The sequence below is a fragment of the Ambystoma mexicanum genome, chromosome 9 (assembly GCF_040938575.1).
Source record: "Ambystoma mexicanum isolate Mex_15411 chromosome 9, UKY_AmexF1_1, whole genome shotgun sequence".
Classification (NCBI taxonomy): Eukaryota; Metazoa; Chordata; class Amphibia; order Caudata; family Ambystomatidae; genus Ambystoma; species Ambystoma mexicanum.
Window position 1 is genome coordinate 1,086,785,917 of NC_090931.1, and position 27,312 is coordinate 1,086,813,228.

Consider the following 27,312-nt stretch of genomic DNA (forward strand, 5'->3'; position numbering starts at 1 on the left):
TGCCCTCCGTCGATTTTGAATCCCATAAAAGCACTGCACGCCGATACTAAGATCAGGGTGAAACTAAACAAACAAGGAGCACTGTCAAAGGAGATCCCGGTCAGGCGAGGCGTCAAGCATGGATGCCCCTTAGCTCCTGCCCCATTTATCACTTTCCTTGGCGACTACCAAATTAACGAGGAAAATATCAGAGCTTTTCCATCGAAAATAGGGAAAACAAACATATTGCGACTCCTCTATGCAGACGACGCCATTATCATCGACCAAACACAAATTGGACTACAACGTAAATTAACGAACTTGGCAAGACATACGAAGAGAACAATCTGGAAATCAATACAGCAAAAACAAAAGTGATAGTTTTGACTAAAACAACAAAGAAGTCGTCTCGACCGCCCAAATGATTTCTGGAAAAAACAAAAATTGAGGTCGTCAATTAGTTCAAATATTTAGGGGTGATCATTGACGGATAGGCCAGAGATAAAGCAATGCAAGACCAGCTATGGACCAAGGTGAAAATGTTAACAGCACAAACAAGATTGGTGGTAAATTTTCACTGTTGCCTGCCTTCAACTTCTATAAGGGGAAGGTTGTCCCATCTATCATTTATGGCATGGAAGCATCGTTAACCATCCCAAGTACCATATGGCAGAAGTTGGAAGGTCACGTCTGGAAATCTGTACTGGGCCCACCAATGTCAACGTCTATGCCCGCGATTAGACGAGAATTGGGACTTGTTTCCTTAGCCTCATTTGTAGACCAAAGCAAAATGAGACTATTTAGAAAAATCCTGATGACGGACACCTTGCCAATCTACAACATCATTGCAGAAGAAATCAAGATTGGCTTATGCAAGGCCCTCAAGAACTGGGCGACAAGGCAGCAACACATCCTGAGCGAGATAGCCTGTACGGAAGAAGACCTGATAACCAACCCAGACCGAGTGAAACTGAAAATGGAACTGATGGACTGGATCACGACGATCGACACAGCCAGCACCAACAAACTATTGGCTCACCTCCCGCCGACGTTTAACAAAGTTAAGAAACCTCAAAACTACTGCTTGAAATTCCCAAATAAAGGTATGCGAGGTACGTTCATGAAGGCTAGACTCAACCTACACACAAACACACGAAATTCTAGCCATTCGCTCCCCGTCAATGGATAATAGCTGTCGTCTATGCAAGAAAATAGATCAAGCGGAAACTCTGAAACACTTAGTGCTCCAGTGCCCTATGACACAACAAAGAAGAGACAAGTATCTTCAACCTCGCTTGCAAGGGGCGATAACGCTAGATGAAGAAGCTGTGTGGAACAGGCTAATCTCAGGAGAGACAACACAATGGACTCTGACAATGGTGAAGCTAATAGAATCAGCCTTTCTAACGATAAACCATCCTGGCACATTTAGAGGGCAACCCAAGGTCGGTGAAAAGTCTGACCTCGATCCTGCAGCCGAAGAGGCAGACGCTGGTTCCTTTTGAACTAAAATGGCGATAAGAGAAGAAAGGACTCAGGACTCAGGAAAACACGTTTTGCTTTGTGAATCTTTAAGTTTCGAAAACCCTTGTAAAAATTAAAAACTTCTTTTTGATTAAAATTCAAGGAAATAAAAAAAATTTTAAAAGAAGGGTATGATCGCATACTGCTTCCTCCACTGGCTGGTCAGTGTTTTGTCGTGTAGGAACAGGCCTGAGGTTCTCGCCCTTGATATGACGATCGTGAATGGCTGAGGTTGGAAATGCTTACAATTGCAACTCAATGTGCAGAGCCTGAATTCCCCTGTTAAGAGAAGGTGAAAGCTGACCAGTCTCTAGACATCCGGTGTCCATATAGCTATGCTTCAGGAACACCACCTGATCCCGCTGGAGGAACGCAGGATGAGATCTAAGGCTTTCCCCAAGACAAAATTGTACCTTAGATAGAAAGATACTCTCTTAATAGAGATGTCTTGGGAGACCCCATTGGTCGGTTTCTTCTCCCAAAGGGAGCTCTGCTTGTGCACCAGGTGACTCTGGGCTCCTTGTATCTCCCTAATAGCAACCAACATGAATTCTTAGGAACTTTAGTCCCTACTTTAGCTGCATTTGCCGAGGGTGATTTAATAATCGGGGTACCTTTAACCTGATCCCAGACTCTGTGTCAGATAAGACTCTCTCTCCCTTGGCCAGAGATTACAGAAAAACTCTGGTCATGTTGAAAGTCCTGCATGAGTCGGGCTTGGTGGATGTCTGGAGGCTTCTTCATGGTAATGAAAGGGAATACTCATTCTGCTTGCACATGTATAAAGGGCTTTCCCGAATTGACCTCCTCTTGACTTCATCCGCCATGTTGCCTTGCGTACAGAGTATAGACATCGGTCCCAAATTGTTTTCAGACCACTCTTTAGTTTCAAGGCAGAAAATGGTCAGTAGATTAAGCCTGCCTACCAAACGTTTATGGAATCTCTATGATCCTTTGCTTCAAGATGCCGTTCTTCAAGATGAAATAGCCATTGCTATCAACAATTATTTCCGTAATGATGACAGCACAGAGATGCATTGAAAGCAGTCCTGAGGGGGGAGTTGATAAGCCTGTCAGCTGCCTACTTTAAATCCAGGAAACACCCCAGGTCCAGGGCTGTGAATTAGCCCATGCATACACATGCTCTACAAAAGCATTCATGGAACTGAAACTGGCTAGGTCTAACCTAGAAGCGCTAATGGTTTCTAAAACGCTTAATCCCCTGTTACGGGCAAAGCAATTTAATACACATACGGTAATAAAGCCAACAGGATGGTTTCCTACAAGCTGAAACAGCAAAAGACTATAAATCAAGCCACAGGTAACAGAGGTGAGAGGGGGAGTTCTTAATTTCACATAGGCATTTAAACTGTAGATTTTTCAGAACTTTTACAAGAAACTCCTAGCAGCTAGTTGGCCTGACCTTGAGATGCAGTACTCCTATTTTGACATGCCCACCCTCCATCAACTCGACCAAGAGTTCCAGGGCTGTCTCGAGCTCCCTATCACAGAGGAGGAAATGGAGCGTGCAATTCTCTCCTCACTAATGTTCCAGCTAACTGCTTTATGCAACTCTTTTCTTGATTCAGGCAAGGTGAATGAATCGATGGCGGAGTCTCAGCTTTCTCTGATATTTATATATGGCAAAGAGGCCACGCTGTGTGGCTCCTACCACTCGATATCGCTCATCAATACTGACACAAAAATGTTTTCCAAAATTCTGCCCACTAGGTTGGCAAAGTCCTTTCCGTTTTTAGTTCATCCAGACCAATCCGAAATTAATATTGGCCTTCGTATGCACAATAGTATCAAGCAGGCTATTGATATTATGGAGTTGGGCGAGAGACGTTAGATCCTGATGACTCTGCTGGCGTTGGACCCTAACAGGCCTTAGATCGGGTGGACAGGTGATTCACCTCTCTCGCTTTTCAATCGCTTTGTTTCGGACACACATTTGTCACACTCATTATTTTATTTATTTAATTTATATAGCGCTAAAGCCTGCAGGTATCAGAGCGCATTCCAAAAAGACAGGACAGTGATTACAAAAACGGGACAAGAATAGACACACAGAAGACCATATCATGGGGAGCTGAGAGAGGTCGCTAGTCCAGTTTATTTAATTATAGCCTGTTACAGCACCCTCAAAACGAAGATCTCTATCAATGGGCACTATTGCGATCTATCACGTTTGCAAGGGGGACGTGGCTGGGATGCCCTTTATCTCCTTGAATTTTTTCCCTCATAATGGAACCCCTGGAGAAATGCATCTAATCTGATTAGGTGATCAGATGCATCCCTGTGGGAGAAGTCGAACATAAAGCCACCCTATTCACTGATGATATACTGTTAATGATATTGCACTCTCGATCTACGTTTCTGGCCCTTCAAGTAGAACTTGACTTGTTTGAGTGGGTTTCGGGATATGTATTAAACTATGGGAAATCAATGGGGCTAAATGTCTCTGAGTGTCTAGACATCAAAACTGAGATAAGGAGGGAATTTCTGTTTCAATGGAGTGATCAAACCCTGCACTACCTCTGAATCACGTTAGCGCTGTCGTAGCTGGACTTATATCAAGCCAACTTTGCTGTCATCTTGAAATCTCGGAGCAATGAACTGTTGGAGTGAGGACTCAGGAGATCTCTTGGCTAGGCTGTATCATGGCAGGAAATAAGAAAGTTATACCTAGGCTTCTCGATCATGCACAGGCTCTCCTGGTCATGATCCCAGCCCCTCCCCTCAGGTTCTACATCAGAAGACCATGTGGTTCCTATGGTCTTACAATAAACCCCGGATTAGTAAACAGACCTTGCATTCAAATAAATATAGTGGGGGCTTACACCTTCCCATTCTTCAGAAGTATGCAATAGCAGCCAACGTATCACATGTTTTGGCCTGACAGGACAACAAAGGCTATGCCCTTTGGGCAGACATAGAACAATATGTCACTCAATACCCCTTGCCGATCCTACCTCAACTGACTTGTGAGCATAGAAGTGATGAGGGCCCCTTATTTCCCTGTACTGTTGTTTAGTTGACTTACTGGGATAGAGCAACCAGGCTATAGGATGTCCCAAAGGGCATTGGCCCTCTATGCCCAATTCACAGGAACATGCCCTTCTGCCCCGCCTTGCCAAAGGGGCTTTTCGAGCATGGTCTGTGGCCGATTTGCTTCATTGGAGTCAACTATCTCATGGGTTTATCCCACCGACATTTGAAGATTATAAGGTGACATTTCGTGTCTCTGAATTGGGAGGCTTTAGCTATTGCCAAATTAGGCATTGGTTCTCTTATCCAGAGATTCTAGCGGCTGGGACACAACAGCTCACAGCATTAGAGGTTACTGTTCAAGCGGGCTGCCTTAGGACGAAAATCACAAGAGCATACAAGTTATTCAATAGATCTGATCCCTCCTCTTGACTTCTCCTAAATGTTACAATGGGAAAGAGCCCCATCTCAGGATAGTCCGGGATGAAAATATGGGAGGGCACCGCCACCCCATCCCGAGGTGTCACGAACAACAAGGAAAATGGATACAAAATATGGTTTTGTTGGAATATGTACGCGACCCACCCTAACAAGTTAAAATGTCTCCAGCTCTGTCTATTGTTGGCAGAATTGTGGCAAGAGGGGTGATTTTTTACACCTTTGGTAGAACTGCAAAAAGGGCTGTAGGTTTTGGAAGGAGGTACTGGCTCTGAATAGAGACATCAACGGTTCGCAATTGCCCATGGAACTTTTAGTAATCTCGGGAAAACCGGTGAACTCCATTTACCCTATAAAGGGCGTCAGAGTGACGCTAATTACCCACTTACTGGGGGCAGCGCAAATCACACTAGCCAAGAGTTGGAAGATGGCTATGGGGCCACAAATCAACGTCTAGTAGTACAAGACATGGGAAATGGCTGCAATGGAAAACGTCTGGGCCACCTCCCAGGGTTGCCTCTCCAAACATATCGCAATCTGGATTCTCCTCCATGAGTTGAATGAGAAGTACCCCCTCAGGTCCATTAAGCCACAAACGCTGCAAGGGTTTTTATTGATCTCATTTGTTTCAGTTATACTCACCGGTTTTGAGAGAACTTCTGATTTGTATCATCTCTGTTTGTACTTTCTATTTTTGCTAAATTGTGTCGGTGCTGCTACAAGACTACCCTGTTTGAGCTTGATATTTAAGTTTTTGGTTTCTGCTCAGAGTTTTGATTTGTTCTATTGTAAAATTACAAATGTGGGCCCCATTTCAAGTTTGGTAGCTCAGGGAAAAAGTGGCGGTAATTTCTCTGGTGCCACTTTCCCAGACCGCCAAATTCGAATTTTGTGTGTTATTACCCAGTGGTAAATCTGCCAATTTATGGCGGAAAATCCTTCACTTTACCTCCAAATATCGGCGGATTTGCCATGCAGTAATTCTGTAAGCGATAAAGCTGCCAAAAATCCTGATGGAGTCCTATGCACTCCAGAAATTGTGAGTTACCGCCACTTGGAACCCCACGGGACCAAGTGGTGGTAACGGTAATCGAATTTGGCAGTAATTGGACAGAATTACTGCAGCATTTCTACCAAATTCGGAATAAGGCTAAACATCTTTAAAAAAAGAAATCCACTTAATTCCGCACAGGAGACAAGCTTGGAACTACATAAGACTCAAAACATATAAATTGCCTCATTTAACTAGTCCCAAAAATCTATCGAAATTAGAATCATGTGAGATTTTTAGAAATGTCTAACTCCTTTAGGATGGATGAACGGGCCTTATAAAGCCACACATATGTAGGCAGCTGCAGAGTGCTATACATGGGGGATGCATCCAGGAGTGCTCTGATAACAGTGGTTGCTGGGATGGGGAGAGGGAGCTGTGGGTGGGGGAGAACTGGAAGGGGAGTAGTAGGGTTGAGTGGGTTCATCAGCGTAAATGGATGTGCTATCGAGAAGTAGGTGAGTGCAAAGCATGTGTTAGACACTGACAGAGGGCAGACAAATAACTGTATTGAACAGGTGTACATCTTTGCCTTAAAGCAAACTGCAGAAAATAATATTGCCACTCTTGTTTGTTTTTGTTGTGATTCCTACAGTTCTTGCAACCCCGGCTGGCTTCCTCAGTGGGCTTAGCTGTGAGGAGTTGAGAAAGCCCGGGAAGAGTTACTTAGTAGGTCTAGAGATCACTGGGAAGCACAGTCAGTGGCCCTCATTACGACCCTGGCGGAATTCGCGGTGCAAAATGCACCGCGGAGCATGGCGGAAAGCTGCCGATAGCGCCATGGGGGTTGGCGGATTTACCACCCCATGCCGACCTTGGCGGAGCGGTAAATCCCCAATCCCCATTTTACCCTTCCCCATTCCCATTCTTGCCCCATAGGGTATAATGGGAGTGGGGAAGGAGTTAATTACGCCGCCGTAAAGTACGGCGGCGTAATTAACAACGAGGTCCCTTAGCGCCATGGTTTTCTCCGCCCGGTAAAACCAGGCGGAGAAAACCTCCATGGCGCTAAGGGAACTCGTAGTAGGGCGGACGGGTCCGCCGCGATTACCGCTGGCGGTATCCCACTCCGCCAGGGTCGTAATGAGGGCCAGTGAGTTTTCTGCAGTCTATAAAATATAAGATTTGTGTAGAGTATGTGAGGCACTTGATGACCCCTATTGAGGGTGAAATGAGTAGGTGGTTGTCTTTATCCTTCCGAGTGATCTGTCTTGGGTTGAGGAAGCTATGCATATAGCACTGCCCTATGAGACAAAGGGCTTCTTTATGAATTTAGCAGTCATTCTGGCAAATTACCACCAAATTCAATTACTGTAACTGCCACATGGTCCTGTTGGAGTTATGACAGGATTACCAGTTGTGGTAACTCCCCAATTTTGGAGTCCATGTTTATGTTTATTATTTATATTGCGCTCCAGGTACCCACAGGCTTAAGGGCGCATACAACAAAAAAACGAATAATGCAAACAAAACTTACACAAACACAAAATCAATAAATTCAGTATCTAGAATCATATGGAAAACATACAATGCAAGAACGGGAATCTCCTTGAGCCACAGAGGCAATCAAATAATCAGATTACAACTAGAGGATCCCTTTGGAATATATTTACACAGTCTTAGGAATGCAGGCAGAGAACTAATCCCACACCCCACAAGGACACATTCCTTATTGTCATACGTGCTCCAGTCCTTCAAGTCCATCCTCCGAAGGATTTTGAGATCAGATAATCTGACCACACCTGGCCCAGTTCTCTGTCTAAGCCAGGCTAGAACTTTGCACCGCAGAGCTTCTTTGGATTCATGACCATTGGCCTTGCTGATGTTGGTAATAATAAAATTTCTCTGGTCCGAAACAAAATTCTGAATGTTTATGTCTTCTATTTTAGGCATCTGACATTTTCTAACACAGAGGTTCTTGGAGGAGCCAAGCTTGAAAAGGGCCTTACATTGAGGATGGGACTTATGCACCTCAAGGCTTCTGAATAGCTGCTATAAAATTAATGGCCGGTTCCAAGATGGAATTAACGGTATTAGGCTTTGCGATGAGGCTGCTTTTTTTATTAATCTGACGTTTATGTGGTACTGAAGTTTCCTTATTGCTATAATCCGATTGTGAAGCCTTATCTAATTGCTCTTTTTGAACATTAATTTGACAGGCCTTATCCAAGTTACCTGTCTGTATCCCAAGACAAAGACGAGAGGAGTCATTTGTTTGTGAGGCCATATTCTTGCTCAGAGGTCTAGGATCCCGAACCAATTTGCTTAGTGAATCCACTAGGAGTCCCAGGTCAAAAGGGCCAGTGCATAACAACAGCTCCTTAGCGATATTGGCCATGAAATCCGGCCAGTGATCAAGTATAGATTGCTCTAGGGAGAGCGGAGAGGCACCAGTCTCCCCTTGCGAGACACCAATGGAGGTCCTAGGGTGCTCCCCATTATTTCCTAGAGGATTGTCATACCCTTCATGGGCAGGGAAGACAGCCGGCTTACTGACAGCAGGCTTACTACCATACTCCATGGTGATATTATTTTCTGTTTAGGGCACTCCCTGGTACTGCGAGGAAAATATTCTTTACAAATTATAATTCATGCAACAGCAGGATAAGGGCCAGCCAAGCGTGTGTGCAGCCCCAGGGACTTCCATAGGACTCCATGGAGATTTGTGGTGGATTTACTGCAAGTGAAATTACCACGTGGTAAATCCACTGATTTTTGTAGATAAATTGGTGAATTTACCTCCAGAAAAAGGCTGGAGTTAAATCTGCCACTTTGTCTCTGAAAATCGTCGGATTAACTTTTTGGTAATTCAGCCTGTGGTAAATCAGCAAACATTATAATTTGGCGGTGTGGAAAAAGGGATGGTAACCGAATTACTGCCACTTTTTTCCCTGCACTGCCACACTTGTAATAGGCCCAATAACATGTTGGGAGCACACGCATGATTCTGGGCTAATTTGCAAAACAAACATGCATTGGTCTGTGTCTCTGAACGTGTGGGGAACTTGAAGGGATGGCTACTGGGTGAGGCTGTAGCAAGTGTGGCTTAGCTGCAATGGCTTATTGTGCTCTCAGGCCTGATACATTGATAAAGAAGGGTTTTGAGACCAAAGCATGTATATCTGTACTGACTTCGAACCAGGAAGATTCTGGGGGAGGTGGCATTTCAGGGCATCTCTTTTTTGTTGGTGGCATGTGTGGCTGTTGAGCGTGTGGGTACAGTGGTTGGGGTCAGAGGGAAAAGGTTGGGGAAAGTATCCACATACATTGAAATGGTGATGTCTGTAAGGAAGGTGGACAACCTCATGCCCAGGTGCTCCTTATTGGGGAGCCATTGTAAAGATGTCCTGGCATGGGAGCATTTTGATCAGAATACCTGAAACTACAAACAGAGGTTTTGCATGGTTTTGGGCTCTCTGAAGTTTGTTTGGATCCGTTTGCAACAGAGAAGGGGAGGTATTTTGGCTGCTTAAACCAGTGCTATTGCAGGGGAAAAGCATGTGGGCGAGCACACCTCTACAGATCAGCATGTGGTTAAAAGCATTCTTCTTGACCATGCTACTTCAATCTGAAAGAAGTCAGCATTAAGGAGATGCCGAGATTGTAGGTGTTCTGTCTGCAACATGCAACATGAGTGGGGTGAGTGGTCAGTCAGAAGGTAGGCCAGACATTGCTCTAAAAAAGTAAGACTATGTGAGACAGGCATGGTATCAAGAGAGACAGATACTCAAGTGGGTTTGTTTGAAATCGTTATTTACGAAGGTTCCTGGGTTGGTGTACTGCCTGACTGGCCCTAACTTTGAAAGGCAAAATTCCCTCAACTGATGTTACTAATGGCCATCGTTGTCTAAGAGTCCAAAATAAAAGTCTGTTTGTGTCTAAACCTATGCTTGCCCTCACGCTGTACAGAAATGTGAAAGAAAGTCTTTTCAAAAATAAAAAAAATAGTGGTTCAACAAAAATGGAAACCAGGATTGGTTTCAGGTGGTTTTTCACCAGGTGCTGCTGGGTCAATGTCACTCAAATAAGTTCAATCCACAGAGCTATTCGTAAGACCTTCTTCACAGGTGCCTTGTAGTTATTACAACTACCTTCAGTGTCTTTAAGTCCCTTAGGGTTCCCGTCCCCATGCTTCAGTTTCATCAGGTTTCAAAACACCATTGAAAATAGTAATACAGTTCCTTTTGTAAGCGTCTCGGGGTTCCCTTCTCCACGCCTTAATCCTCTCACCAGTTCAACATGACCTAACAAGTCTTTAACTTGGTTAAGCCTCTTAGGGTTCCCTTCCCCAAGCTCAGGCCCTGTTCAACTTTGAAGCACAAAATCAATTCTTTATTGGGATGTACTTTGATTTCTTAAATTGGCCTCTCGGGGGTCTCCTTCCTCCCCAAGCTCTAGGCCTCTTACAGCTTCCAAACATGACCCATGATTTGTTACAGTTCTGTCTTGATTTCATGAACCATTATTTCATGGGGTAGAATCAGAGGCTTTCGAAAACACCAGGCTTTTTGCTTTTCCTGGGCATGACCACTCTGACCCTCTGGCCTCTTTCTTTGCTCTCATGTTCTTAGTTACCTTTTTGTTTCCTTCAGATGCTCTCTGCACCCATTTCGTTCTGCTGTCCTTTCCGTGCACACTTGCACGTTCTTTTGTTTCATGCACAGTTGCATCTTCCTTTATGTAACCCAGGCACTCTTCTTTGCCTTTCTCTGGACTCTCTCTCACTATGGGCCAATCGTTGCTTCTTTCCCACTTTCTCTCATTTTCAGCTTCGATTAGGCGTTTGCTTGCCTTTCACCCCGTTCTGCTTGTCTCACTGCTTTCCTTTTATTTTCTGTCTCCTCGCTGCATTTTGAGCCTTTCCGCTTTGCTTTCACTTTTAACTTTCACACTTAAGCCGGTCAAGTGGCACAGCGAGTAGAGCGCTCGCTTTGACATGAGCCTGTTAACGCAGGTTGAAATCCCGGCAGGGCCAACCTCAGCCTTTCATCCTTCCGAGGTCGATAAATGAGCACCACACACCGTGGGTAATAATAAGCAGCGCTCAGATACCTGAGGGTTCGTAGCGCTATATAAATGCCTAATTATTATTATTATTATTATTTCTCTTTCCAACTCTGGGCCGTTTTTCCTGTTTGTGCTTTTCTCCAGCTGCGCTTTCATTTAAACGCATGCTCCCGAATTTCTCTTGCATTCCTCATGAAACTCACTGGGCAGCATTGCATTGAGAGACAGCTCCCCTGGGCACTGCGAGATTGAGCTCAGGGTCTCACCACCTGCCCCTCAGGCACCTTTGGGGTCGGCACTGGCCCCAAAGGAATGAGCACATTGCTGGACCTCGCCTGTGGAACGCAGGCAGATCTTCTCCGGCTCCCTGGAGGCATGGCTCTCTTGCCACGCTGCAGCCCACACACACCAGGCCAGCGCCTCCATGCACCATCTTCCTCCTGCCTGCAGCTCCTACTTTTCTCTGCTTCTGGACATTACTGTTCCGGACTACATCCCCAGCTCATTCAAGTCTCTGTGACTGACCAAACCGTTAATAGTTGAACACACAGTCAAGTGGAGTCAAGTTTGAATGGTTACTTACCCTTGCCTGACTCTATTAGTGGGACAGTAGTTTTTTCTAAAGTAGGTCTACCTTACTTTCCCCATGCTATTCCTATGGGTAATTTCTATTGATCTTAGTGGCCTCTTCCTCATCTCAGTATTTCTTGGAAATGGGGAAGGGGAGATGAGGTGAGATTGTAAACCCCCCACAAAGGCTGAGGGAGAGTAGGATAAGGTTTTTTTGGGTTTGTGAAAATACCATGTCTCGCCCTCTGTTATCCTCCTCCCACATGACCCTCCACTCAGGTGATCCTCCCTCGCTTGTCCACCTGCAGGGTCGGGATCCAAAAGCAATAGCCATTTCATGGCCACCTGAATGGAAGATCCAGAGGGAGTGGGTGGGAGAATACTGTCAGGTTTCTCACAACATCCACTAGATAGGACTTGGGTCCTCCTAATTTGCCCTCTTCACCATTACTTTATAGCAAGGCTCTAGAATAAAGTTTTAAGGTGAACACTGGATTCACAAAAGGTGTAATACGAGTGTGTGAGTCACACATGAAAATATTAAAAAGTGTACAATTTGAGTACCACGTACAAGTGGCTTAAACCGGTGTGTCAGGCCTGCTGAAACACAAGTAATTTAATGGCTGAGCTGGAAGAAAGTGACAGTAGCACAGAATTGCATAAAATCTGTTTCATAGCCCCAAAATGTTAAGAAACATAGGGCTTTGTTACGAGTACAGTGGTGCGGTAAAAGTGGTGGTAAAATGGTAGCAATTCTGTCGCTGCATTACCATACTACAAGATTCAGTGGTAACGTGAAGTAGGTGCCTCCAGCAAAAAAGTGGGCACAGGAGTGGACTGGGGACCAAAAGAGGCTGTGGAAATAATTTTCAAAGTGGCCCCATATTACACATTTTCAGCAAGCCCAACCCTTATACTATGATAACATTTGGAAATAAAATAGGTTGCCACACAAGAGAGGCCCAGGGTGCGGAGGACTGCTGGGAAATCTCCAGAGTTCCCAATAGGCCAGTCCACCCATGGGTGAAGGTAAATCATAAACGTTACTGCTGAAAATCTTCTGAATTGCCTAAGTGGAATTCCTAAAAATGGGAACTAACACTACAGTGCCACCACTCATAATCCTGCGGTATTGCCACGTGACCCAGAGGTAGTAACAGTAAAGAGAGTGGCAGTCATTCTGCGGATTTAACACTGAATTACCTCCAAACTCTTAATGCTGCCCTTTGTAATCTTTCCACGCAATATTCCGTATGAAGAAGCGGAAGGCTGTGAAAGGCTTTAAAGGGTGTGAGACACATACATTAAAGGTGTGAGGCCAGCCGTTAATACGGGCTCAACACGCTCCTAGTCCTGCAAATCCAGGCAGTCACATTTCGAAGCAGCCCTACACACTAGCCTCTGAAATTCCACACTGACATCATTTGCCTCGGAGCGGTCGGCACAATCCAGGATCATATCAGGATTGTTTACAGGGGAAACGCTTAAGCACTGGAGCAGAAAGGGCTTAGCACCGATCAGACCTTCCTTCCACCTTTATTCTTCTCTGTGCACATTGAAATGCAAATATCAGAGCAGGGTTTCCACTGGCGTGCCACTCACAAATTGAAAAGCAGTTTTTATCTATGCAAATGTAAGCATGGTAATTGAAGTTAATCAATCAATGCTAGCTTTCACTAAAACCTTGAACATGATTGAATAAAGTAATTATCATTCAGCAGAAAATGATGAAGTTGTAGACGGCATGAACCTTATTAAAGGAGGATTTTGAGTCACAATGGCTTAATTTAGCGAACAGTCCAGTCTCAGTCCAGGCAACACACGACCCTGGCCGCCTAGCATTGTTTTACGTATGGAAAGAAAAAAAAAAGAGTGTTCTTTTTTTAAATTTTTACTTTGTTGGATTATCAAAGGTACTTGCTACTTTACAAAGGATAAGCCATAATTAACATCTTTCTTAACTCCAAATAGATTGGCGAATTAAAGATTGCTTTGACATCGTCAATGTGTCCAACGTACAATAGCAACAATGGATATTAAAACTATGAATACACTGCGCAGTGGATTGCACGACACAAAGGAGTAACACAAAAAATCAGCGCACGGTTTTTGTATGGCTGCTGTTTTTAAATTTGCTGAACAGTAGTTCGGGTTATGCATTTGTAAGGAATCTATTACAAGAAATTGAAAATCTTGTCAATTAGTGCTAAAGCAGTGCCAGTGGATACAACAAATGATCTCTGAAATACATATATGTGCAATGTTCCAGACCGCTATTGCTATACGTGAGCTTCCAGTGTACGTAATTAAGCCGTAAAGACCGAGGGATGGGTCATGGTTGCAGGATAACTCACACTGTTATTGCCTGAGGGGACCCGGAGGGCTGTACGCTGGGGAGGGGCTATTATCCCAAATCATTTTGACCCCACCTGTTAAATCCATCTGTGCAACTGACTCCAGCCCATTGTGCCGGATTCCTGTGCACCTGCTCTCCAACTACAAGTGCAGGTGATTTCAGGCATCACGCCCAAGCCAATAAATTGGCACGCGCTCACTCAGGAAGTTATCGGAGAAGCTCAATCGGGCATCCTTTACCCATCTCACTCTGAGCATCAGCCGGAGACCGCAACAACTGGTGACGAAGGCGGGTAGGTTGTCATAACCAAATATGTCAGCCTCTGGTGAGACTGCCACAAAACCGCCGGTGTAATCTCATTTTTTCTATCCTTCAAAAAATCATATACCTGCTGACTGAGCATGCTCAGTTTGTCTGTGCATGCTCAGTGAGTAGTTAACAGGGTAGGACTTTTTGATGGTGTGAATTTAGGTTTGTAACTTTGTGTGGTCCCATGCTGTTGTGTTTTGTACTCTGTTGGGCCGGAGAAAACATTAAGATGAATTCAGAGGAACGAGAGAGGACTGTAAAGAAAAGAACAGGTACTGTTCTTGTATTGATTTTTTGGAAGGATGTCGTCTCAGCAGTCAGGAACAGAGGTGAGCTCTGATCCTAATCTGTATTTTTTAACATTTTCCCGCAGGTAGGAATTTCAGATGGGTAGGAAAAAAATGACAAGATCTATGCTGTCAGATTTTCCTACCATACCACATGGGTCCAGAAGCTGTGCACGAAGGTGCAGAGGTGGAATCAAGTAGCCCCACCAAAAGCTCAGCCCCCATGCTGCCTATATGTTGAGAGCCGGAAATTGCAACACGTGCAGTGCCAGTAAGTATGCCTGTACCGCAGAAAATCATGGAAACAAGGTATCCACTAAGAAAACCTTACATGCATTCACAAAGAAATAACAGCCTTTTGGACAAAGTCCCAGAAGAAGTGTGAAAATTAGTAGAAGAGAAGACTGGTGACGTCATACAGAGTAGAAGATGACGCACCTGGAACAGATGCATGAGGCAGAGTAATACAGACATTCTATAAGCTCTGAAGAGAAGATAAAAAAGATCAGCAACATTTCAGGCTCGAGATGAAGAGGCTCATGCTACAGAAACGCTGAAGAATATGTAAATCAGTTTACACTTGTACAGACACAGTAACGCAAGTAGACAAAGCAATCTTAAGGCTGGCTACGTAGGGAATAGTTTTGCGGCGATGCGCCAATGTATAATACATAGGAATGTATAGAACCTGGATATTCCACGGTTCACTTTAAAGCAGCTGTGATTGGAAAGAGTTTTCATTATGGCATAGATGGAAAATTACTGATGGCGAGAGAGGAATTCGAGAAAGGGTTGGCTGGCCCAGCACCAAGAAGATGAGGCCACCGTGATCCTGTTTGTCCATCCAGTAGTTACATGAACGTGAGAAAGAAACAAACTTCTGTTTGAACTAGAGTGGAAAAACACTGAAGGCGTCAAGAGTTCATAATTTAATAGAATTAAATGCTGCAAAAGGCTTGAAAATGTAGTCTCCCAGTCATATGGTCAGATGAAAATAGACTTTAGGTCGAGCTACACCGAAACCAAGAGGATACGCTCTTTATTTCTCAGGCGCAGATAGCCTCTTCAAGGCCACATTCAAAGCCTATTTGAATGGCAGACTGCAAGAGTAATGATATATGTGTGGCTAATTGGAAGGGGAGGCATGATCACGCCGACCGTCCATGCACCTGGAATGATAGCCTGCATGCTGCTAGTGTGTGGAATATTCCAGAGGGGTGCAAAGGTGCTAAACCAATGGTAGAGGGCCATGTATTTAAGAGCCCTATAGTTTGTATAACCAATGGAGTGTCGAGTATTGGAGTGACACGATAGATGATTTGCAATTGGGATGGGCTTAGTTGCCCACCTGACAGTAGAAACCCAATCACTTCCTCCGTTAGTATGGAACGTACACTTAGATGTTCCCTGTAATCCTATCAGATCTCCAAGTAGGTTTTTGTAGTTTGCCACGTAGTGTGACATCACTTATGACGAGTTTTTACTATATAAGATTGTGTTTTTTATTAAATGCTCTGAGAGAAATCGAGCGAACGTCGGATGTTGTCCGTTGTAACTCCCTGTTTTAGATATTTGCAAATAAAACAGCACCATTTTGCCAACTTCCTGAGTCGGTTTGATTATTGATGTTTGAGTAACTTCTGCATCTCCATCCATCCCAAAGTATTGCTACCTTGTCTTAAAGGGCCCTAGGTCTAAGGTTATACGTGGTAGCAGAGAGATGATAGTTCGAGGTCCGTCGACCCAGTAGGCTTTTAAGGTTCTCGGAAATATTGGATTTGTCCTCCGGCATTTAGCTGGAAGAACATGAAGCTCCCTGTAGATAGCGGCCAGTAGTAAAAACTTGCAAGTCACTAAAAGATAGGTGGGACGGGTCCCTCTTTCACAGAATTCCCCTCCCAGTTTCTACGGGCATCTGAGCGGACCGAAGGCTGAAGCAGCTAGTAGAGGAGGAGACGATCCTGAGGGTCAGGAGCTGGAAAGCGAATGGTGAGTACAAAAGCATAACTGTGTATTAAATGGGGAAAGTGATAATGAGGAATAAGTAACAGAGGGTTGGTTGGGTATTTGAGTTAACGACAAAGATCGTTGAGTAGAAGTATTTGTTGTGGATGAGGAGCGATCCATAAAAGATTAGCCTGGAATCCTACATCAAGGACATCTAGAAGGAGTTGTTTTAAAATCCGTAACGGATATATAGTAGACAGATACATTTGTTAAGGAGGACAACTCACACTACGATCTGAGTCATTTATTAGGGACTATAGAAGCCACGAGGAGCGTTGGCGGAAGTATATGTGGGTCGGCCAGTCTGTCTGTTTTTTTGGATAATTGTATATATTATATGTGATAAAGAAATGATGAAATGTCGAGGAGCCACAACCTATAGATTGTGGTAAAAGACAGAGAATAGATTATTTATTTATTTAGTTGATAAAGGTATTGATTAAAACAGGTAGACTAAAGTAAAGTGAGACATAGAGGATTGGAGCTGCGACGATTGGTGCACGCTCATATTGTGTTATTTTTCTGAAAAAAGTATTTTCTGTGTAAAACAACGGTAAGTATTGACAGTCAATTGTGACTTGTCATAATTGAGGACGTTACTCCGCTTATGCATCTGTGCAAACAGCTGCCAAAACACGCACCCAAGGTTAAACAATATAGTGCAGAATGGGTTGAGGGTACGGCAGATGAAATATTCATGCTATCACCACAAGGGGGATCACTGGCAAAAGCAGTTTTGCAACACATGACCACATATCTACACGCAGCGTACACGGGTAAGAAGTTAGAAAAAAGGTTAGCTAGCCTAGAGCTTTGGAAGATGTACCAGGAGGAACGAGAAGACCCAGACTGGATGCTTAACCAGTGTAAAGAGGGGGTGTCGAGCCTTCTGCTCCCACCACCAGGCCTGACGAAAATGTTGATAGTACGAAGGATGAAGGAGTATATCCATTAAGAGAGCTTAAGGCAGCAGCAGGATATAGTAATCCGACGCATGAGCAGCCGGCGTATAGCAGTGACGAAAGTCCGGACAAAACTCCAGAAAGGGATGTGATCTCTAAAGTCCCACGGGACACTGGGAGAAGTGAATGACCAGCTTTGACCCTAGATATAGAACAGGAAATTAAGATATGGAAAGGAGAAAAGGACAAATCGACGAAAAAGCACTCATACAGAATGAAAGGATGGGTGGCAGGATTTTGATGAGGAGATGAAGAGCACATGACTGATCATATTGAAAAAGAGCTAAGAAAGCCAAATCCAGTAGTAGCATGGGAGGACATAGAGGAGTTCTTCCTATCACAAGAACCAATGCCAGGGCCCTCCGGGGTAAATCTAGAGGAGGATTTTGAGATAGGAGACATAGGAGATAAAATTGACATGTTTATTGAGAGATGAGGACAAAGGTGAATTAAAAAATAAAGGGAAAGATGATCAATTTGAGATTTCCCAGTCACAAGGTAAGGAGGGAAGCTTGTTTAGTTTCGAGCACAGATATTTGTCTTTGGACGGGCTGACACTAAACAGAGACGAGAAAGAGGACAGCCACAAGAGTTGGGGACAAGACATGTCGGACGAAGACAGGGAAACCCGTGGGGAGTAGGGAGGTGGTGCATGTGGTTCCGAGGGATGTTTTCCGACAGATAAAGAGGTTAGATGGTCAGATCTGGATCTACCTAAGCCAAGGACGTCAGAGCTTGTGGTGCTGCCAGGTCGACCTAAAGGACGATCCCATAGTGTAAGAGGGGGCTCGCCACCATATGTAAATAGACTAAGGCCATTGCCAGGAAGACATGGTCAGGAACCATTGTCCCTACTATGAATAGGCAGTCAATGTAAATCGATTGCAATTTTGGGATTTCGCAGTTACCCTTGTTAGAAAAAGGAGGGGGCAGACCGCAGTATATTCCGTGGCCCCAAATGGACAAGGATAATTTAAGGTGCAAACTCCCGAGTTTAACTTCGGGTGCCGGAAAATGGATTTATGAATAAGACAGAACACAGCGCACAATGGCGCACCGTTCAATAATTGTAGAGCAGCAGTCTGGAAAGCACTCTGCATCCTGATACGTCAGACATGAGAGCTATAATGGCACGTAAGATGCAGGAAGGGGAAGATCCACTTGCTTACATTCAAAACTTTCAAGAGCAGTGGTCTTTGGAAACTCAAGAGCCGTGGGAAAAATCTAACCATGTATTTTATCATATACTAGGTCAGGGGTTGCCAGATTAGGTAGAGACAGCTCAAGAAGATGGTGGGCATGGAGGCGAAACCATGGCCAGAAATACAGTTGACCTTGTGCATCATTGCCGATTGTTGCAAGAGAAAAATGTAATGAAAGTGGATGCTAGGAAGCTCGAGGAAGCTAAGTTAGTGCAGAAAAACCTGTCTAAGTATGCTATAGAATGGGCAATGTTGACTAGTGGAGAAGGGCCAGGATGACAGCAAGTATGAGGTATGCCGCAGGTGAATAACCAACGGCAGTTTAATCAAGGAGGTAGCAGATTCATGCCGAGAGGCAGATGAGGCTCCGCACAAGACGAGGCTTTCAGAATAATCAGGGAAATGTCCAGAGTGCTCAAGGAGGTTTTCAGAACAACCAAGGCGGTAATCAAGGCACGCAGGACGGGCAGGTTAGAAGATCCCCTCCTGTGTGTTGGACATGTGAAATGACAGGGCACATTGCGCAAACATGTGAGAGCCAAGGGTATGTGCAGAATGGAAAATTCTCAAGAGGGGTGGGGGAACAGCTTATCCCCAAGCATATAGCCCACAAAGCAGGGATGAGTTCACCCAAGATCAGACAGTGTATCAAACACAGGTACCACCAGCACAGCAGGCTTTGGAAGCAAAGCAAGCACTATTGAATCTGCCTCAAGGGCAATTGCCTCACGCACCCATGCAGATACAGCAGCGCGCAAACACAGGACAGGTGTTAAATCCTAGGATAGGGGGTGTCACTGTCACGGGTGGGAATCCTTTTACGGATATGGGAATAAGTATGTACTCAATATAAGACAGCTGACTGGGTGACTTGATGTGTTCAGTAGTATCTGTGATGCCTAATCCTCAAGAGGAACGAAGGGTTGATGTCACGATAGGAGGCAAATCCTTTTCTTTTTTGGTAGACACTGGGGCGACTCACTCATGTATACGAGAAGGACATTTTTCATTGTCGGTAATGTCATGAATGCTCAAGGGCTCTCCTTTTACTGAAAAATTGCCAGTCTCTATAGGAGAATGTGATATGTCTGTTCCATTGTTGTATTCGAAAAAGACACCAGTTAATATTCTGGGCAGAGATTTGATGACAAAGCTAAATATGACAATCTCCTTCACTGTTGAAGGCATAGTGTATTCAATGCCAGGAATACATTATTTAAATGTGGGCGAATTTATCATGGCATTTACAGGACAAATAGCCATGCGAAGAGCACCGTTAGAGCCAGAAGTCTTTCACTATGGGGTACGCATTTTGTTAACATGGCTCCCAGGTTTAGTGGGCAAGGTCATGAGAATACCTGATGAATTCTTGTTCAGGCCACAGATTCCCATGGATGAAGAAGGGAACAGATGTTTCTCTTAGAGTTACAGGCAGCTGTAGTGCAAGGGGAACTGGCAATGCTTGAGGGATTTGATGATGATGGTAGACCGTGGAGAACAGTGATTGCTATTGGGGAAGGATACTGATTGACTGACGTCTCTGATAAGGATATGTTTAGGGACAACCCGTCAGATGACAAAGTAGTGTTTGAAATGAGCATTACATATTGGATCAGGACAGAGAGATGAGAGATCCCACAGAAAATGATGATTGTGCGGCAGTGTCCTACATTTTTTGATGAGGATATGGAGAAAGTGCCAACCTCTTTATGGACTACAGGCCCCAATGGCGTAGGCCTGTTGAAGGGGGTGGGAGCAGTCAAGATTAAGCTGAAGCCAGGAGCAATTTTACCTCGAGCAAGGCAGTATCCTATGCCCCGAGAGGCAGATGAGGGAATTTTTAAGACTGTATCAGCTATGATGGACCAAGAAATCTTACTGACGTCAGAGTCACCATGCAATACCGCAGTCTACCCTATCAAAAAATCTAAAGGGGGGATCATGGTGTTTAATTCAGGACATGAGGCTGATTAACCATATTGTAGAGGGAGAGTTTCCGCTAGTTCCAAATCCAGCAATGATCCTATGTAGTGTCCCGGTTGAGGCATGATATTTCACAGTGATTGACTTAAAAATGTGTTTTTCTCAATCCCGTTGCATAAAGACTCCCAAGATCGTCATTTACGTTCCGTCAGACTAAGCTGAAAAGTACACGCTTGCCCCAAGGGTATTGTGAGTCTCCATCGATTTTCAATAGGGTCCTGCAGATGGACCTAAGCAATGTTGATTTGCCAAGTGTCGTGCTGCAATACGTAGATGACATTTCAGTCTGCAGCATGTCAAAGGAGGAGTGCAGACCAGACTCAATTCAGCTAATGATTATTCTAGTAGAGAAAAGATATAAGGTAGTCGAAGTGAAATTGCAGTATTTCCAAGAAGAGGGGTTGTACATAGTGCAGTTAATCTCGCATGAAGGAAAGAAGGTTACACCTGAAAGAGCTGAGGCAATTTTGAAAACTGCAAAACTACACACGATAAAGCAAATGCACCAGTTTTTAGGACTGTGCAATTATGTCAGAGCATGGGTATTTGATTATAGTTCTTACACAAGGCCATTTTGGCAGGCCCTGAAATAGGCACAGGTATACCAGGTAAAAAATGGAATGGACTGAGGAAATGGAGGAGGGGTTTGATGAGTTGAAAAAGGCAATATGCACAGCGCCAGTTCTGGGAATCCCCAACTATTCTGAGGAGTTGTTTTTATTCCTGCATATGAATGGAACAGTTATGACAACAGTGCTCACGCAGAGAACTACATTGGGGTACAAGCCTTTGGCACATTACAGTGGGATTTTAGAGCCGGTAATGAGAGGTCACTTCCCATGCGAACAATCACTGGCAGCCGCCGCATTTGCTATTGAGAAGTCTGCAACCATAGTAATGGGGTGTTCCATGACATTATTTGTTGAGCATGCTTTATTTGCTGTTTTGGAAAAACCTAAAAGCACACTGACATCTCAAAGAGTTTCTGCTTATGAGGTAGTAATATCAAATCCAGTGATAAAATAGTCAGGTGTAAAATGGTGAACCCTGTCACATTTGTAGCCGAACCACTGGCAGAGGATAAACAAGTGCATGATTGTTCAAATTTTGTGGAATTCTATGATATTCCAAGAGTGAAAGAAAATGCTCTGGCAGCAGGGGAGATTCTCTTTATTGACGGTTCTTTGAGAATCGATCAAACTGATGGAGAAAGACATTCAGGTGTCGCTGTCGTGAAGCACAAGTCTAATGGGGAATTTGAAGTAATGGCAATTGCAAGACTACGTCGCACTTTTCAGCGCAAGCTGCAGAGTTAGAGGCGCTGATTGTCACGCTCGAGAAACACGCAGACCAGGAAGTAACAGTGTACAGTGACTCCGTCAATGTGACTTCAACCGTGCACGCAGGACTATTACGTTGCAAAAGGAGGGCCTACCTCTGAGCGGACGGCACTCCGGTGAAACACACTGCTGTATTGGACAGGCTCATTAAGGCACTACAACTCCCAGTAGCCATTGCAATAGTCAAGTGTGCAATGCACACTAAGAGAACATACTTTATTTCACGTGGAAACCAAGCAGCGGACGAGGAGTCAAAAGGGTTGCATATTCATCTGACATAATGAGTTTTGATACACCTGATGTGAAAGAAAAAATTGTTGTGATGATGATTGTGAATGAAAGTTTTAATCACTTATCGAAAACGCAACTCATCGAAGTTCAGGGTGAAGCCCCACAGGAAGAGAAAGAACTGTGGACATGGAGGGGGCGTTCTTTACACCCTTTCCAGGCATAATGCAGACAAGACAGCACTGGTGAAATGTTGATGCCTGTAGCCTGTGCGCATGCCACTATGGAAAGCCTCCCGGCAACAATTTCGTAGGACTGGTTCGTACTGAACCTGTTAGAACACATTGCTTTTTATGTAGTAAATTGCATCGTATGTCAAAAGTTTACTGCTGGGCACATGCTGCAAAAAGTCAGAGGAGTAATTCCTCGACCAACCAGTCCTTTTCAGCATTTACATATTGACTATGTTAACATGCTGCAAGTTTGTAATGGATATAGGTATATGATAATGGTGGTGTGCCCCTTCTAAAGGAGTATTTCCAAGATGGGGAATATGTGAGGTGCTGAGATCAGATAATGGCCCCCATTTTGTGAATGAGGTTTTTGAACAAATAAGCTTATTATCGAGTATCAAGCACAAGTTTTCTTCTGCTTATCACCCGTAAGGGAATGGGATATGTGAGAGACTCAACAATCTGCTCAAAGAGAGAATAGCCAAATTGAAATTAACCCTGAAGAAGGGGTGGCTGCATTGCCTGCCCCTTGCATTATATGCATTAAGAACTCAGCCTGGTTCAGACCACTACCTCACACCCCATGAACTAGTCACAGGGAGGCGAATGAGAATGCCTCTAACTCTGCCATTGAGGACTAGGAGTGATGCCCGGACAACTGCATAGTTGTTGGGAGATGAGCTACGTGCATACGTAACATGTATGACGGCTAGTATCTCTGTCATTTCAGATCAAGTCAAGCGGACGGGGTGGCGGTCTAAGAACACAGATTAAGGCCACACAGCAACCACAATCCAAGAATTACCTGTACCTAGACTTTTTCCTGGAGATCAAATACCGATCAGAAACTTCACACGAAAGTGGCATGAGCCTCGTTTCAACGGCCCTTTAGTAGTTGAGGATGTTACTCCATCAGCAGTCAAAGTCTTAGGACGACGAGCTTGGTGACATGAAAGTCTACACTGGAGAGGCTGCATCACCCCACCCCATTCGGAAGCAAGTCATTGTGAAGAAATTCAGCATGTACAGACTAGATCGAGGATGAGGAGGAAGGATGCAGAGACTGTACAGTAGACAGACAAAGAGTACATTGGACTGTGGCTCCCTCGAAACACTCTTTGTAGCTGCTAAGCAAGGAGTGAAAAAGCTATTTGTTCTTGAGCCAAAGGAGCTTTGTTGACATTGGACTAATAAGTGGAAAAGTAAAACAGAGCATGCCGGATCTTGACTTTATGTTTGACGACTGGAAGAGGGAGCAGTTCCTGGATTCTTCATCACTGAGTTTCTTTTTGGAGGCACCTATGGTCTTTACAGATGCCAATATAAAAAGACTACTTCTTGCTGTCTTCATATTTATACTCAGAATTTACCCTACTCTTGTTGGGAGGAGCACTAACATACGTGTGTTTCACCAGGATCCTAAAAATGGCCCGGTTATTAGACGCTTATTGGCAGCAATAATGGAGCAGATAAGACTGTTACCTGAGCATCTTACTGCAGGTACAGATGGTCCTGTCTAATGATGATGCCCACAAACTACTTGCTATGATTATTTACTATTTGCATCAAGTTCATCCTTATCTTGTTTCGCGAGAAACCAACACTTTTGTGTTCATGCGAGATCCTATAAACTGTCCAGCAATCAGTCAGTTACTTGTGGAAATCATTGAGCAGATTCACCAGTTACCGGACCATCTGATGAGTTTGCCTGAATAAAAAGAGTTTTTCTTTCCTTAAAAAGTAATCACAGGCAAACATGTTTTCTATAGAGCATATTGCAGGTCCAGACAGTGAACAGAGTCAACGACGAGTGGAGAGACGTCGATGGTGGAGCCCCATGTATTGGTGTATGATATATGTCTGCTCTACGTTTATCATCATTTTTCTGATCCTGCTAATTCACAGTGTGTATTTCACTGATCCAAAGAGGGCAGTAGTCCATTTGATTATTCCCACTCCAGTTACCTTGGCAGAGCTAGACATTGTAAGAAAGCCAAGGCCTTATGGGATTGTCCCTACTCCAGTAGCTCATGCAAGGGCACCAATTTCTCTGACAAGTGTCCCTATGATTCCCCCAGTAGGGAGAATATATTCTGATATGTTTCATGGTCTACTTACACGAGCTCATTTGGCAAGAGTGAAACAGAGATCTAAGAGAAGTTCAAGGGAGGATGATTATGAATTGAACAATTATTTGGACAGTACAGCGCATTTGGGGAACAATAAGTGGTATCAGCACATGAATGAGGTGGGAAAGAGTACCTCTGAGGAGGATTGCTATGTATGTGCACTCCTGCCTTATGCTATGGGGAAGTCTAAGATATTCATAGCTATTGAAATAGATGTTCAAACAGCTCATTGCCTCACTCACCTTGCATTATGTCTCACAAAAGGTCAATTCCAGGGCAGAACAGCGTCTTTGATATGGGTAACAGAATGGTCAGCACCTGATGAAGATGACTATGTGCAAGACATAAAGACAAGAGCAAGAGCACACATCAGAAATCATGTGATAAGATACGAACAGCCTGGTATGAAGGGAGGGGAAATCAGATGGGAAATTAACAGAAGACTTAATTGTCAAGGGAAAACTGATGAAGAGGTTCGAAGATGCAAAGAAAGAGGTCAGATGCAGATCTGGGGAACAGTGCTTTCTCCAGAAGGATGGGAAGAAGGTGTGGTTATATGCAAAGTACATGCAGCACCGGGATTACATAAAGCAGCTGTAGAAAATGAGGAATGCTTGTGCAAACCTTTATGGCCCAAGCTTGCAAAAATGCTCACATGGGTTGAAGGTAAAGGAGGCCCATTACAGATAGTGCCTTTGGCTAGTGCAGAACTAGGCTTCAGAAACAATGGCCAAAGAAAAGTTGGAGTTGGAGAATCAGCAATGTGGACGAAATTTTTATGTACCGGGAATGGAGCATGGGACAGCAGTGATACTGGACTACAACTGGGCCTGTGGATGCAGAACTTATATGAAGTTGCCCAGAGATTGGGGAGGACTATGTTCGATAGTAATTGTTCATGTTGCAGTGTTAGTAATCCCGAAGAGTGACTTCAACATTGGTGAATTTCCTAAAGCAGACGCTCGCCTGAGGAAGAAAAGATCTGCTGAGCTTCTGAATCGGATGAGGAGGGAGAATTATTTCTCAGCCAAGTCAATAGAAGCCTTTGATTCGATTCCATGTGACCACAGATTGTTTAGTAAGACGTCATCAATATTCACGGTGATCTTCATGCCCAGGATCCATGCGGAAGCAAATACTAAATGGTTACAAATAACCAGATGGGAGCTTTTGCAGATGATCAACACCCCCATAAAAGTATTCAATGCTATTAAGCAGGAGCTGAGAGCCATAAGACTGATGACTCTTCAGAACAGATGCATCCTGGACATGATCACAGCTATGGATTTAGGTGTTTGTGCCAAAATCGGAGAATCATGTTGCACATTCATACCTTCTGATGATGACGGGAATGGCACCTTGACAGTCCCATAACGATGCTGACAAACCTGCATGTCAAGATGGAAGGCGAAGTGGAAGACATTGGTGCTGACAGCTGGTTTGGATCAATGTTCTCATGTGTTCCACAATGGATGGCGAGCATTGTCAAGTTACTCAGAGCCCTGCTGGTAATGATCGTGTTTGGATTCTGCGTGATCAGGATAATAATCGCATAATGCTAGAAGACTGCAAAAAACAAGTAGGAATGAAGATTGTGATTGATGTCAAATCAGGATTCAAACCTAAGGAGTTGACAAATGAAGAAATCAGAGACTACGTAAAGGTCAGCATCCACGCACCTGAGGGAACGAAGTTCCTGTATCTGAAGAACCACAAGAAGTATGTGGGAAGATGGATCTACTGCAGTCTTAGTGGACAATGCATGCTTATGACTTGGAGTGTTGATGAGCATGTGAAATCAGCAGGAGGCCTGAAAGGAGTCATAAAGATATGGGTCCCAAAGAAGCATTTCTTCAGACGAGAATGTCTTGATGTGAAGAATGATGAGAGAGTGGTCGATGAATCGTCCAGAGGCAGGAGTGTAGAGGTGGAATCAAGTACCCCCACCAAAAGCTCCGTCCCTCATGCTGCCTATACGTTGGGAGCCGGAAATTGTAACACGTGCAGTGCCAGTAAGTTTGCCTGTACTGCAGAAAATCATGGAAACAAGGAATCCATTAAGAAAACCTTACATGTATTCACGAAGAAATAACAAAGTTCCGTAGGAAGTGTGAAAATGAGTAGAAGTGAAGACACGAGGCAGAAGAATATAGACATTTTATAAACTTTGAAGAGAAGATGGAAAAGATGAGCAAAATTTTGGGCTCGAGATGAAGAGGCTCATGCTACAGAAACGCTGAAGAATATGTAAATCAGTTGACACTTGTACAGACGCAGTAACACAAGTAGACAAAGCAATCTTATGTCTGGCAACGTAGTGAATAGTTTGAGGCAATGCGCCAATGTATAATACATAGGAATGTATAGAGCCTGGATATTCCACAGTGCACTTTAAAGCAAGGCTGAAACCTATGAACGGAAAGAGTTTTTCAGTGTGGCGTAGATGGACAATTACTGATGGCGAGAGAGAAATTCAAGAAAGGCTTGGCTGGCACAGCACAAAGAAGACAATGCCAACATGAGCCTGGGTGTCCATCCAGTAGTTACATGAATATGAGAAAGAAACAAACTTCTGTTTGAGAATGGAAAAAAACTGAAGGAGTCAAGAGTTCATAATTTAATAGAATGAAATGCTGCAAAAGGCTTGAAAATGCGGTCTCCCAGTCACATGGTCAGATCAAAATAGACTGAGTCGAGCTACACCAAAACCAAGAGG

General features: G+C 44.1%; 1 protein-coding gene across 9 annotated transcripts in view; it reads right to left on the reverse strand.

Annotated features, from left to right (window-relative positions):
* GPD2 (glycerol-3-phosphate dehydrogenase 2) overlaps positions 1-27,312 on the reverse strand; it is a 2,458,594-nt gene that overhangs the window by 104,950 nt on the left and 2,326,332 nt on the right. The window lies entirely within an intron of this gene.